General features: G+C 54.1%; 1 long non-coding RNA gene across 1 annotated transcript; it reads left to right on the top strand.

Annotated features, from left to right (window-relative positions):
- Window positions 1-426: 426 nt before the first annotated feature.
- Window positions 427-11,081, top strand: LOC128122774 (uncharacterized). The gene is made up of 3 exons (XR_008222490.1): window positions 427-631; window positions 5,500-5,673; window positions 10,970-11,081. It is a non-coding gene; the product is annotated as an uncharacterized LOC128122774 (long non-coding RNA).
- Window positions 11,082-12,501: the final 1,420 nt, after the last annotated feature.

Genomic DNA, 12,501 nt, shown 5'->3' with positions numbered 1-12,501 from the left:
CAGCCTCACTTAGAACCTCGCAGATGGGCTGCCTTGACTCAGACTGCTGTATGTGACCTGTGGTGGTCACATCTCAGAATTACTTCCTATAGCTAAGTGACCTCAATACCTGCCAGGTGAACCTGCCCCTGAAGCGGGATGAACGCAGAGGCAGCCTCTCGTTCTGGGTTCTGGGATGGGATGATGGCGGCGGCGGGAAAAACACTAAAACTAGCAGGAATTTCCAAGGGCTTGTGGCTAGCTCTGCAGTGTGTTGTAAAGACACTTAGTATTCAGCACCCCTGTTAGTTCCTACCCTGGCTCTCTGGGTCTTATTTGTAAAACGGAGGCTTTGGAGGACATGATGTGTAAAATTCTCCTTTGTCTAGGAACTTCCATGATAGGGCTTCGGGGTACTTTCTGTCCCTTGAGCCACACATCATCCTATGAAATGATTATTCTCACTAGGTGATAGCCGAGAAAGCTGAGACTCGCCCCAAGACACAGTCAGCAGGTGTTGGGTCACGTGATCAGGCCTGGCCTCTGGGTGGTGCTGTTGAGCACACCAGCCGCTCCGCAAAAGGCTGACTAGCTGAAGATGGAGGGGCAGGGCAGGTGCCCAGTCCAGAGAGGAGGGGTTGACGATGACAAGGTTTGGAGCTCCAGGGACTGGGTGGTGGCAGTGCTATTAATGGAAACAGGGAAGTCCGGAGGAGGAGCAGGATTGGAGCCAGGAGATGATGAGTTCATCCACAGCCATGATGACCCTGATCTGCTAACAGGGGGATATTTCAGCTGAGGTCTAGCCACAATTCAATGAGGAAAAATTAAGACCTGGTAAATGTCCCTGACCAAAGCCAAATCCCCAGGCTGCTCTTGCTGTGTCCAAGGTTCCCTGGCCTGGGGCTGAGGCTGCAGTGTTTGAATGGTAACAGCCCAGGCCCAAGTTCAAGTCTAGCATTGACCACTGGGGGTCACCACTGTGCACAGACTGGTAGAGATGCCAAGGCGTGCCCACAGGAGGTCCAACCTAGAAGAGGGTTTGGAGCCGGGATCCCCCTCACAGGAGACAGAGGTCTTTTCCCAAGAGTCTGATTAACCTTCTCCATCGGGTTCTAATGACCTCAGAATCAGGAGGGAAAAGCCACAGAGCCCCCTCATCTCAAGCGCTTTGAGAACAGCTCTCCCAGCTGCCCTGGGGGACACAGTGTTCAGGGCTCTAGTGACCTTGCTGGGAGCAGGATCCCAGCTGTTTCAAGCCTCCACATGTCTCCCCTGACATTTGCGTCAGCAACTCTGCCCTTTGACTTTTCACTCCCCAGAGAGGAGGGTGGAGGCAATTGGGACTAATTATTTGCAGTTCGATTCGGCCAGCAGTTTATTGGGGTTTGGCCTGGCTTTCTGGTCTCCCCCACCCCAGCTTTATGGTCTTGGTCTCTGGGGGAAGCTAAAGAACAGAGGACAGGGGTGGTTCCTCTTGGCCTCCTGGTGTTGAGAGCCCTGTGGGAAGGTACGCTTGTAAAAGGGCTTGGAGAGGTGTCCCCACGCTCACGCCCAGCTCAAACTCTGCCCCCACCCCCTTGAGCCAGCCTCCTGCTGTGCTCGGACTTGTTGGGACATGTCCCCTAGTGGGCTGGGGCCAGGAGAGGGGATGCCAGTCTCCTGGCTGCTTGCCCAAGCTGGGGGGCAGGGGGGGGAGGGCTCAGAAAAGCTGGGGGTGGGGCAGGCACCGTGGAGTCCTTGGGGCTCCCCGGGCCCTGGGCCCATGAGGTATCTGGTTCCCTCTATATTTGGCCTTGACATTACTGACATGCCCTCTCAGAGAGGCAGCCAGCCAACCGTACCCATGATGTCTCCTTGCAGGGTCTGGATTATTTGAGGGCTCTGGGGGAGGCAGCCACAGCCGAGGAGGGCTGAGAGGTTTAAGGGAACATTTCCTCCCAGCTCCCAGTCAGAAAGGAGTCAAGGGTAGATGGCATGGAGAACTGGCCCTGAAACTTTTCTCAGAATTCCCAGTACACTTACTAGAATGTTCCTTTTGCTCAGGTTCCCCAAGGAAGCCTAGGCTCTGCAGTGGCAGGGGTGAGGCAGGGTATGATCCCATTCCCTTCCCTTAGGGCCTAGGAGAAGTTTTCTAGCTATCCATTCCTCAACCAAAAACTAGATCTCTTTATGCAGGAGGCACCTGTAAACCCAAAACTGGGGGAACTGCGACAGGAGGATCACAAGGGCCAGGCCAGCCGGTGCCACCTAATGAGACTGTCTCAGAAAAATTAATGAAAGTGGGGACCCCCCCTCCACATACATAAAACAGCTTCCTCCATTATAGGTTTACCGAGAGCCCCTGGAGGGACGGGTGGCTTGTAGGTCCGCAGTGTTTGCAGTTTCTCTGATCACTATCTCCACCAGCAGCACCAGCCTTCATTTTGCTGGGTGCAGAGAGTGTCCCACTCTGAGGAAAGTGCCTTTCAGAGCCTGTCTCCATTCGAGAGGATCTCACACCTCCCTATATACTGTCCTTTCCCCTCCAGCTCCAGACAGAGCCACCCATGGCAGCAGCTGGCCCGAGGCACTGTTGGTCGACTCTTGTTCCAGGAAATGCTGGTCCTTCCGCTCCTTGGCCGGAGCTCAGCGCCAACCACAACCAGCCCTGTTCTGGGAGACCCTCCTGAGCACTCCACGGCCAGCTCTCAGCAGCCCTGGTCACCTTTGCCTCACTGTTAATCCCTCCCTGTGCCACTACCCTTCCCCACCCCGCACAGGACAAGCAGATGGAGGAGGCGTCACATATTCCGGGCTGGAGATGCACAGGGCTGCTGCACGGCTCGCTGTTGGCTGCAGGACCCAGTCTCTTCTCTCGGTCACATGACTGCCATGCTCCCTGAGAAGGCTGCTGCTGTGGCAGGTGTCTGGGTCAGAGAGGCCTCAGCGCCAGCTACTTCCTGGGCCTGTGATCTGAGCCTCATCCAGAACCTCCCTCTTTGCCTTCAGTTTCTTATTCTATAAAATGGGTGTGTGAGTTGCTTGTCACGGGGCTAGGTAAGCACTAACCCAGACAATGTCTGTGAAAGTCCTCTATGAACTACAAAGGATACGTAGGCCAGTCATTATTCTTATGGGAAACTAGTAAAACGTGGAAGAAAGAACACCCCCAAAAGCTGGTCTCAGCTTGTGGGTACAAAGGCCGGTTTACACCCACCAGGTCTGTGATCTGCTGTCCCACCAACCCTGCTGAGGAACCAGTCTGTGCCAGCAGTCAGTGAAGCCTTGGCTGGAAAAGAGCAGTCTGCTGTAGAAGGCTGCCTCTGGCCTGGGGTAGGGGGGCGCCCACGATTCTATTTACGGGGATGGGGGAATACTGCTGTTGATGTTGACTGCCTGCTCCCCAAATAGAAGAAAATATGTGCAGGCACTCCCCAAGAAGGAGCTCCTTTGGGGGGACCTGAGAGCCTCATGCCTAGGGGTTCAGAGAAGGCCTGTAGCCCACACACAGCAGGCCTTCAGTCTTTAGTGGCTAAATGCCCCTGTGTGGCGCAGCAGGGAACGTGCTACCCCCCCCATCCCCAGTGAGCCTCAGTAAGCCTCGGTTTCCTTATCTGAAAAGTGGAGCAGGTGTCCTTACTCAGGATGGCTGGTGTGCAGTGGGGGGAGGCCCCCTGCTCTGCCCCTAGGAGGCCCCAGGAAGGGAACTGAGGCCACGCTGCCTCTCCCTGTCTGGAAAGGAACAGCAGCCTTGGCCTTGACCAGTGGCCAAGGGGGCAGGTTTCCTGGCCCAGGCAGGCTCCAGCTCCCCGCCCCCTCAGCCAGCTGCTCTGCAGCCAGCTGTCATGAAGTCATTGGCACCTTCCCAGCCTGCTGGGCCGGCCGGCCGGCGGCATCCCCCTTCTCTCTCTTGCCCCGCCCCTCCCCAGTGCTGACATCCCATTTGGCAAAAAAAGTCGGAAAAGCCGCTGACTCTTCCAGACCCTGAGTTCATTGACTGGTCAGGGCCCACTTGCCACACACTGGTCATGAGGGAGAGGCCCTCGAAGGGCCTGAAGCCCCCAGCCCCACCTGCCAAAACACTCCTGTAACTCTTGCCCGTACCCTACACTCTGACACTATTACCCATACTCTCTTCCTTGCACCCCCACAAAGATCCAAAACACAGCCCCCCCCCCCCCCCCCCCCCCCCCGTGCACAGCACCTCCTACAAAGGACACACCCCAGTCTTCATACTGTGCAATGATTTCTTGGCCACCCATGGCCACTCCAGCCCCTGGTGCACCTCTGATCTGTCCCTTGAACTTCACTAGATCGAAAGACACATGCAGGCTGAGCCAGAGGGGGATGGGGGATGGAGTCGTGGGGGTGGGGTGGGGATGTGGGGCGGTGGGTGGTGGTGGTCCTCTAGTCTAGAAGTGGGGTGGGGATGTGGGGCGGTGGGTGGTGGTAGTCCTCTAGTCTAGAAGGCGGCTGGGCCCCAGGAACAGGCAGCAGAAGCTGAGACTGTTCTTCACAATCAGTTAATGCCTTCCCTGCCCACTGGTGGAAACGGGCCTTGAGAGGATAAGCAGGGAGGGTTAAGTCCCACAGCTGAAGTCCTGTCAGTGTTTCAGGGTGTGCAAGACTGTGGCAGAGGCTGCATGTGGCGCCCTAGTCCTTAACCACTCAGGCAGACCAAATGAGTTTGAGGCCAGCCTGGTCTACATGGTGTTCCAAGCCAGCCAAAGCCTTATAGTGAGATACAGTCTCAACAGAACAAAACTGTACCCAGTCCTCCTCCTACCACACTGAGCCCAAGCCTCTCAAAGGGCAGAACCAGCTGCCCCTGACCTGTCCACAGCTTTCTCCAGGTCCATCACCCAGATGGGCACTGGGTGAGACTTTCGCCCTCTGTGCTGGGGGCAAGGTCATTGGAAGCTATCCTGGGGGAGGCCCTGCTACGGAGCCACAGCCTTCGCTGGCTTAGAATGTGATGCTGAGCTTGGCCGTGTGTGTCCTTGGCAAATAAATACTCAGCCTCCCTCCTGCCCCTCGGTGCCCCTCCTCCCTGTCTTGGGGTCCACCTCCAGGTCTCACACATCCCTTCTGCCACTGCCCCGCCTTAGGCTTCTCTGTGGACTTTCCACTGACAGCCCCACAGGCAATAACTTCTCCTGGGAGGTGCCTAGAGACCCAACAAAACTCCTGAATGAATGACTAAACTGGGTGGTGTCCCCTGCCCTGCCCTCCCCCAGGCCACTGGTGGGGGTTCTGGGGTCCAGCGGGACACCAACAACCAGGGGAGGTCTGGGAGTTCTGTGTGATGGTTGTGAGCTGGCTCCAATGTGCAGTGTGGTACCAAAGGTCACATCTGCACAGTTACTCCAGACACCAGGACTGCCCGCTTCATTCTCTCTGGCTCAGAGCGGGTACCCATTGGAGCAGACCCAGGCTGGGGAGTCCTATATTGTAAATAAAACTGCTGCCCAGAATAGTCCAGAACATTTGCAACCCAGGAAGCAAAGCAACAGGAGTAACTGCAGCACCTTCCCGCAGGCGCACCCCCCCTCCCCACTCACATGGGACTGGATCCACCCTGAGGAGCCACGGGTCAACATCCTGCTTCCGGCAGGCCCTCCCGGAGACCTCACAGAGGGGTGTTTGTTCGCAGTGGGCGGCGGGAGAGATGCTAATCGCGGTGGCTGGCTGCTCCCGGCTGAAGGTCAGGAGGTAAGGCGACCCACGGTTATAAATAACCGTGCCAGGCTGCTGAGGGCAGCCCGCTGCATCCCCGCCCCTCCCTGGCCGACCGGCCCGGATTGATTTCTGGCCTCCCGGCCACCACGGGAACTTGAACCCCCGAGAACTGACCTTTGGGGGTGGCGCGCAAGGTCAGGCCAGGCTTCCTGGGCTTCCCTGCAACCTAAATTAAGGCAGTTGTACCTTTGTCCCTCCGAAGAGACCAGAAGGTCGTTTTGAGCATGAGGCCCACAAACGCAGGTACCTGTACCCTGCACCCCGCCCCACCAAGCCAGTTCTCGGGCTGCTCCAGTTGAGGCAGGGAGGCCCAGAGTGTCCCAGGCTGGGAGGGACAGCCCAACCTCCAGAGGCCTGATCTGATGCGGAGTTGACCCCAGGGGCATGTGTTCTCTGCTAGATGGAAACAAGAGTCCCCAGTCTCACTTTGGAAAGCTAAGTGGACAGACAGACTCTAGCGACAACAATCTGGCAGCCGGTTGTGCACCAGGAGGTAGACACAACTCCCTACCTCCTTATGCACAGAAAAGGGAGGAAGATTTAACCTGCCGGGTGGGGGTGGGGGTTATACCTTTTTTTTTTTTTTTTTTGGTTTTTCGAGACAGGGTTTCTCTGTGTAGTTTTGGTGCCTGTCCTGGATTTCACTCTGTAGACCAGGCTGGCCTTGAACTCACAAAGATCCACCTAGCTCTGCCTCCCGAGTGCTGTGATTAAAGGCAAGAGCCACCACTGCCAGACATACCTTCTATTTTAAAAAAACAAAAACACACTTTGAGGGAAGGGGGTTAAGCACACAGGCCAACCGTTAGACAAAAGTGTTCAGCTGGGGGACATAACACAAGGTGATCACAGCCATGTGGCCAGTACCCAGACCAAAACACAGCCCTGGGCAGAGGATGCCGGGATAGGGATGTAGCTCACTTGGTCCTTGTCTAGCTTGTGAAGCCCTGAGCTCCATCTCTGGCACCACTGAGAGAGCTTGCCTTTAATCCTAGCACTCAGGAAGTAGAGCCAGTAGAGGATTGGAGTTCAAGGTCATCCTTGGCTACATACAGAATTTGAGGTTGCCTGGACTCATGAAACCCTGGCTCAAAAACAAAAAGCAAGAAGCCATCCCTCAAATCAGCACCCACCAACACCAAAAGCTCATCAAAAAACCCTCCCACTGACAAGTCTGAGGGTGACCCCCATGCAGCCGGCTGGCTCTCCAGCCCTGCAGGCTGCTGTGGCCAGTTTTTCACAAATGTGGCATGGAGTTGCACAGTACCCACTGTGTAGTATGACGTTTCTTGTGCTCAGTGTCCTGTCTGTGAGGTCCAGCCGTGACGTCTCGGGCAGTCCCAGGATACTCAGAGGTCACTTGTCACTTGTGTGCCTGTCATAATTTAGCCACCCATTTGACTGTTGATGGACATTGGGGTGGGTTCCAGTTCCTGGCAACAGTGCAGAGTGTCACTGGGCCCACTCCAGCCTCTGCTCTCAAATCCACAGGACAGACATGTCTCTCTAGCTCAGCTGATACAGGGGTGCTAACCTCTCACCAACACTAGGGCAGAACAGCCCAGTGTTAGTCTTTGGTTTTCCTTCAAAAGAGAGCCTGCCTCCTTTTTTTTTTTTTTTTTTTTTTTCAAATTTTAAATTTTTTTCTTTTTAGCGGAAAGCAGAGAAATGCAAAAAGGAAAGGAAAGTCACCATCACTACTATTTAGAGGAATCTAACGAGTCTCGCCAGCCAGTAGCTGTTTCCTGAATCTCTAGTAGGTCAAACTCAGGACAGAGAAAGCTTGTTTCCCGTCAGGCAGCCTGGAAGCTGGGCAGAGTCTGGCCAGCAATGGCATCTTCCAGGAAGTCGTCAGGCACCCTCAGCATGCTCCATAACCTCCGTGACTGCTCTTTGCCCCTGCAGCCTCCATCTTGCACCCAGGCCCAGATCGCAAGGCTCACCATGCACCTGCAACTCAAGGCAGAGCCAGGCCTTGGGGCAGCCAGCATCCCAGGATTCATAGCTGGTTCTCCAAACAGTTTATTGCCGCTGGGAGAGGGGCAAGTGTGAACGGGTGCATGGGAGGCTATAAGAGTAGAGGTGGGGGCTGCTGCAGTGGGATGGGGTGAGAATCACCTCTCTGGAGGAGAAAGCCTAGAAGGGAGGCCTCGGAGCCTGGCCCTTACCCTCCATCTTAAGGGTTAAGGGGAACTGGGCTTTTTGCTTATTTGCTTATTACAGTGTTAGACATTGAACCTGGGCCTCACCACACAAGGCAAGCACTCTGCCTGTGAGGTTTATGGTCTCAGCTGAGTTACCCAGGCTGGCTTTGAACTTGCTATGCAGGCTGGGTAGGCCTTGAACGTTTGATCCTTCTGCATCAGCTTCTGGGATGCTGGTCTTACTGACCTGTGCCCCCACACCCAGCCACCAATGTGTTTTTCTAGCAAGAACCCTCTGGATGCTTTGGGGCACCCGTGAGAAGAGCAGAGGCCCGGGTTCTAAGCTAGTGGTGCCATGATGGAGGTTTCTGCCAGGTCTGAGGTATGGTTGGCTGAGGTTTGGGGAATTTCTTTCCCATCTTTCATGCAGAAGAGTCCACTTAGGTCTGAGAACTGAGCCAAGTCAGTTAGACTTGAGGAGAATGGAGCCAGGCCTGGGAGCCCTAGGAGGGGAGAGATGTTCATTTGTTCATTCATTCATTCATTCATTCATTCACCCTTTCATCTTTTCACTCAACAAGTGTAGGTGGACCCGCGCTGACACGTGTTTCCCTTAGAGAGAAGGTCTAGCAGGGTACATTTGCATGCCTGAGCACTCCGTGGTCATACAAAGCCCTGCTGGAGTATGAAGCAAAGACTGGCTGTCCTCCAGACTACCTCCCTGCCCTAGTGGCTGAGGTGGGCTCCTTGGCTTAGACTGAGGCTGAGCAGCTCCTACAGGCCTAAAGCCGGTGGACACACGGGATGCCCAGGCCAGCAGTACAGACCTTCAGCCCCACCCTCTCCTCCTCAGGCTGGAGGTCTGTACCAGCTCCCCTCACCTCTCACTGCTCACTCGCCATCTCCACGTGGGTTAATGATGGGCCCCTCAAGTCTGGAATGCTCAGAAGGCCAGTCTCCAACCTACCACGCCTGTAGTCTCCCCCTGCTTGGCTAAGCACAGCCACCTCCTCCTACATAGTCAGGCAGAACTTAGTGCTCTCCATTCAGTGCCCACCCGGGGTCTATGCCAGAAAATGCCCTCAACTCTGCCTTAGCTTGTATTCAGGTGGGTCCAGATGGCTCACACCTGTCATCCCAGCACTTGGAAGGCAGAATCAGAACGGTCATCAAATTCAATGCCAGCCTGGTCCATACAATGAATTCCAGGCTAGCCAGGGTTACATGGCAACAACCTGTCTCAAAAAAGAAAATAATAATAACAAAAAAAGCACATATTTGCATGGAAGCCCTTCTTCTGAAACAAATCTTGTTTAGTTTTAATTATGTCCAGGGGCCCAGTGGCCAGGGGAATTGGATCCGTCAGGAGCTGGAGTTGCAGGCTGTTGTGAGCCCCCTGATGTGGCTGCTGAGACTTGAACTCAAGTCTGCAAGAAGAGTGCATGCTCTTAGCCGCTGAGCCATCCCTCCCGCTGCCCAGGAGCCCCGCTTTGGGCCCGGGAGCCCCGCTTCGGGCCTGGTCCCCGCCGGCCGGCGTTGGCACTCACTGGATGCTTATGATAGCAGCGGCTCTCCTTTCCTTCTGTTCCAGGCTTCATAGCCAGAGTGATTTTATTAAGAAGTGAGGCAGATCGTGCCATTGCCTGGTCCCCCGTCCTTCTGAGGAAAGCCAAGTCTTTTGTGATGGCCTTTTACCAGCTCTCTACCTGCCCCCTACCCCATCTCCTCTACTGCTCATTTGGTTCAGCTACTGGCTTTGTTCTGTGATTACGCAACCCGTGTACCTGCCTCAGGGCCTTTGCACGGCCTCTTCTCTCTTGGAGCCTCCTTCCCCCAAGTAGCTCCATGCTTTGCGCCTCCTCTTCTTCAGTTTTTCGTCGGGGTTCTTATCCAGACAGCCTTCCTTCGTGACCTCCGTGTTAAAAACTAAAGATCACTCTCAGTGCCCGGATCTTGTTTTCCGATAACCATTCTGTAATGAAAGGACTCACGGCTTCTTGGAGAAATGACTGCTTCTTAGATGAGGGTGGGAAATGTGCAGGATGAGCCTGGAGTATCTCACAGCATCAGAAAGGAAGAGCTGGGGGAAGGGCTGGAGACAAGAGCCACCTGAATGTGGGCGTGTTCAACAGTGCTGGAGCATCTGCACAGCACAGGAGGGAGGGCTGGGTTGTATAACCCAGATGTAAAACATCCACCGGCTTGTGACAATAAGTGACTGAAGAAGGCCGTCAGCGGGAGGGAAGAGCCCGGGGGTCGTGTGGCACAGAACGGCAGGGCCTCCTCAGCAGAGGCTTTACCGTGTGTACCAGCCAGGGCCGAGGCCACCAGCAGCGTGGTCAAGTTAGGACTGTGGCCCGAGTCGTAAAGAAAATGGCAAGCCCTTTTGGCACCTGCCCCCCAGGCCTCACACCCCCAGTTTAGTCATGCGAAGAAAGAGCAGGTAAAAACACAAAATTTGAATTGTGTTTCTGGATATTTTGAGACAGGGTTTTGCGTAGCCCTGGCTGACTTTGGACTCACTGTGTAACTGAGGATAGCCTTGAACGTCTGACTCTCCTGCCACTACCTCTGAAATACTGGGGTTCTGGGGGTATTCTACCATCCCCAGCTCCCAGCAGGCAGATTCAGATTTAAGGGCATCTACCAAATACCTGGCCAGGACCCCTCAAAACTACTAGACTCATCAAAAGCATGGGACGTGTGAGACGAGCTTTGGCCAAGAGAAGCCTCCAGAAGGAGGACAGTGAGGTGGAATGCGGTGTGTGGAGGGTCCCGGAACAGAAAGGGACTAGTGGACAAAGGAAGTCTGGGGAAAGGACTGTAGAAGTTTCTATGGATAATAATCACCACGGGTGTGGTGACACTCACCGAAACCCTAACACTTGGGAGGCTGAGGCAGGAGGGTGGTGAGTTTGAGACCAGCTTGGGCTATATAGTCTCTGACTCAAAAGAGAAAAAGTCATTCATGGCAATAAATGAAAGATGTCACTGATGGAGAAACCATGGTGGGGAAGGGCACGGGGAAGTCTTATACTGTGTTCTTAATTTTTCTATGAATCTACAGCTACCCTAAAAGTACATTCTGGTTTTTGTGTATTTGTTTTGAAATCACATTCTCTAAGGTGGGCAAAGTGGAGCATACCAGTAATCCAGCACTCAAGAGGCAGAGACCAGAAGATCAGGAGTTTGAGGCCAGCTCGGGCTACTTGGTAAAAGCCTGTCTCAAAAAAGGTAAACAAGAGCCGGCTAGATGACTCAGAGGGGGAAGCTTTTACAACGGCCTGTCAGGCTGAGGTCCATCCTGGAGCCCTTGGGAAGGTGGACAGAGAGAATGAACTCCACAGAGTTGCCCTCTGACCTTCATGGGCGTACCAAGGAACGGGCATGTTCCCCATATATCGCACACACACACACAATAATGATAAAGAAAACAAATATTTTTAAAGCAAATAAATTTTTTTAAAAAAAAAATCCCATCAGCCGAGCTGCCGTGCCCCTCCATGGCCTTTTCCATTCGTCCCTTTCACCATTTAAACTGCTGTACATTAACCTTAGATATTCTATGACCTGTACCTTCTCCCTAAAGGTTTCTGTCTGTCCACTGCTGTGTGCCCAGAACTTCAGTCAGTCTAACAATAAATATTTGTTGAATGATAAATTTCCACAGATAGTCTGTTAGCTTTTCCAAGTTCCCCCTGTGGCTAAATACATTTTCTATTGTGGTAAAATAAACAGAAGATTGTGTTTCAGTGCTCGGTTCTCTTTGTGAGTTCTGATCGCTTTTCCATGTCACTCTTTTCACTGCCCTTTTCTAGCCTGTGCAGATGTTTGCAGGCCAGCAAATGGTTGAGATTCAAGAGGCAAAGGCTTTGGGGCATTTCTTCCTCTGTGTTGTCTCTGCCAGGCTGCCACGTGGGCAGGAGGGCTGGAGTGATGCCAAGGCCAGTGGAGGCCACTCCTTCCCTCTGACATCAGATCTGTGGGCACTAGATCCTGCTTGGTGGTGAACTGGGTGCGTCAGAACCCAGGGATTAAATAGATTTGGAAATCCACTGGCTTGCCTGGATCTTCTGACAGCTCAGGCAGTGTGGAAAATGCTGTGTAAATGCAGGGCAGCTGGGGAGTGCCACCCACATGGGGCCACAACCAGGCATAGAAAGATGGCCTTGAACCACAGTGCTCTGAGAAGCTGAGCCCTAAGAAAGGCCATCCAGACTGTGGGCTGGGAGCAGTCCGCCCCTCTCCAGGTGTCTGTCAGCTGCTTTTCATCTGCTGTTGTCTGGTTCATAGTGTGGAGGATAGACCCCAGGGCCTTACACAGGCCGGGCAGGTGCTCTACCCAACCTGTTTGGCTGGTGGCCTGGGCAGGCCTCTAGGAGATCTGACATGTTGGAGGAGAAAACATTGGGGTGTATGCAATGGGGGCCAACAAGGGGTACCCTTAACCCAGCCACCCATCCCCCTTTGTGGTAGCAGTACTAAAACTACCCAGTGACTGTGTGACATTCCAGCGCCGGGGATAAAAATACTCAAAGGATAAATGCCCCTGGGAAGTGTTCCACATGCTCCTGAGTCCCCCAGCTCCCCTAGAAACCAAGACTCCACCCCCACCCCAGGGTCCCATTTCCAAAGCTTTAGACATGCTGTGAGGATG

Source organism: Peromyscus californicus, unplaced genomic scaffold (assembly GCF_007827085.1).
Source record: "Peromyscus californicus insignis strain IS unplaced genomic scaffold, ASM782708v3 Scaffold_3__1_contigs__length_106647218, whole genome shotgun sequence".
Taxonomy (NCBI): Eukaryota; Metazoa; Chordata; class Mammalia; order Rodentia; family Cricetidae; genus Peromyscus; species Peromyscus californicus.
This window is presented reverse-complemented; position numbering and strand designations above follow the sequence as displayed.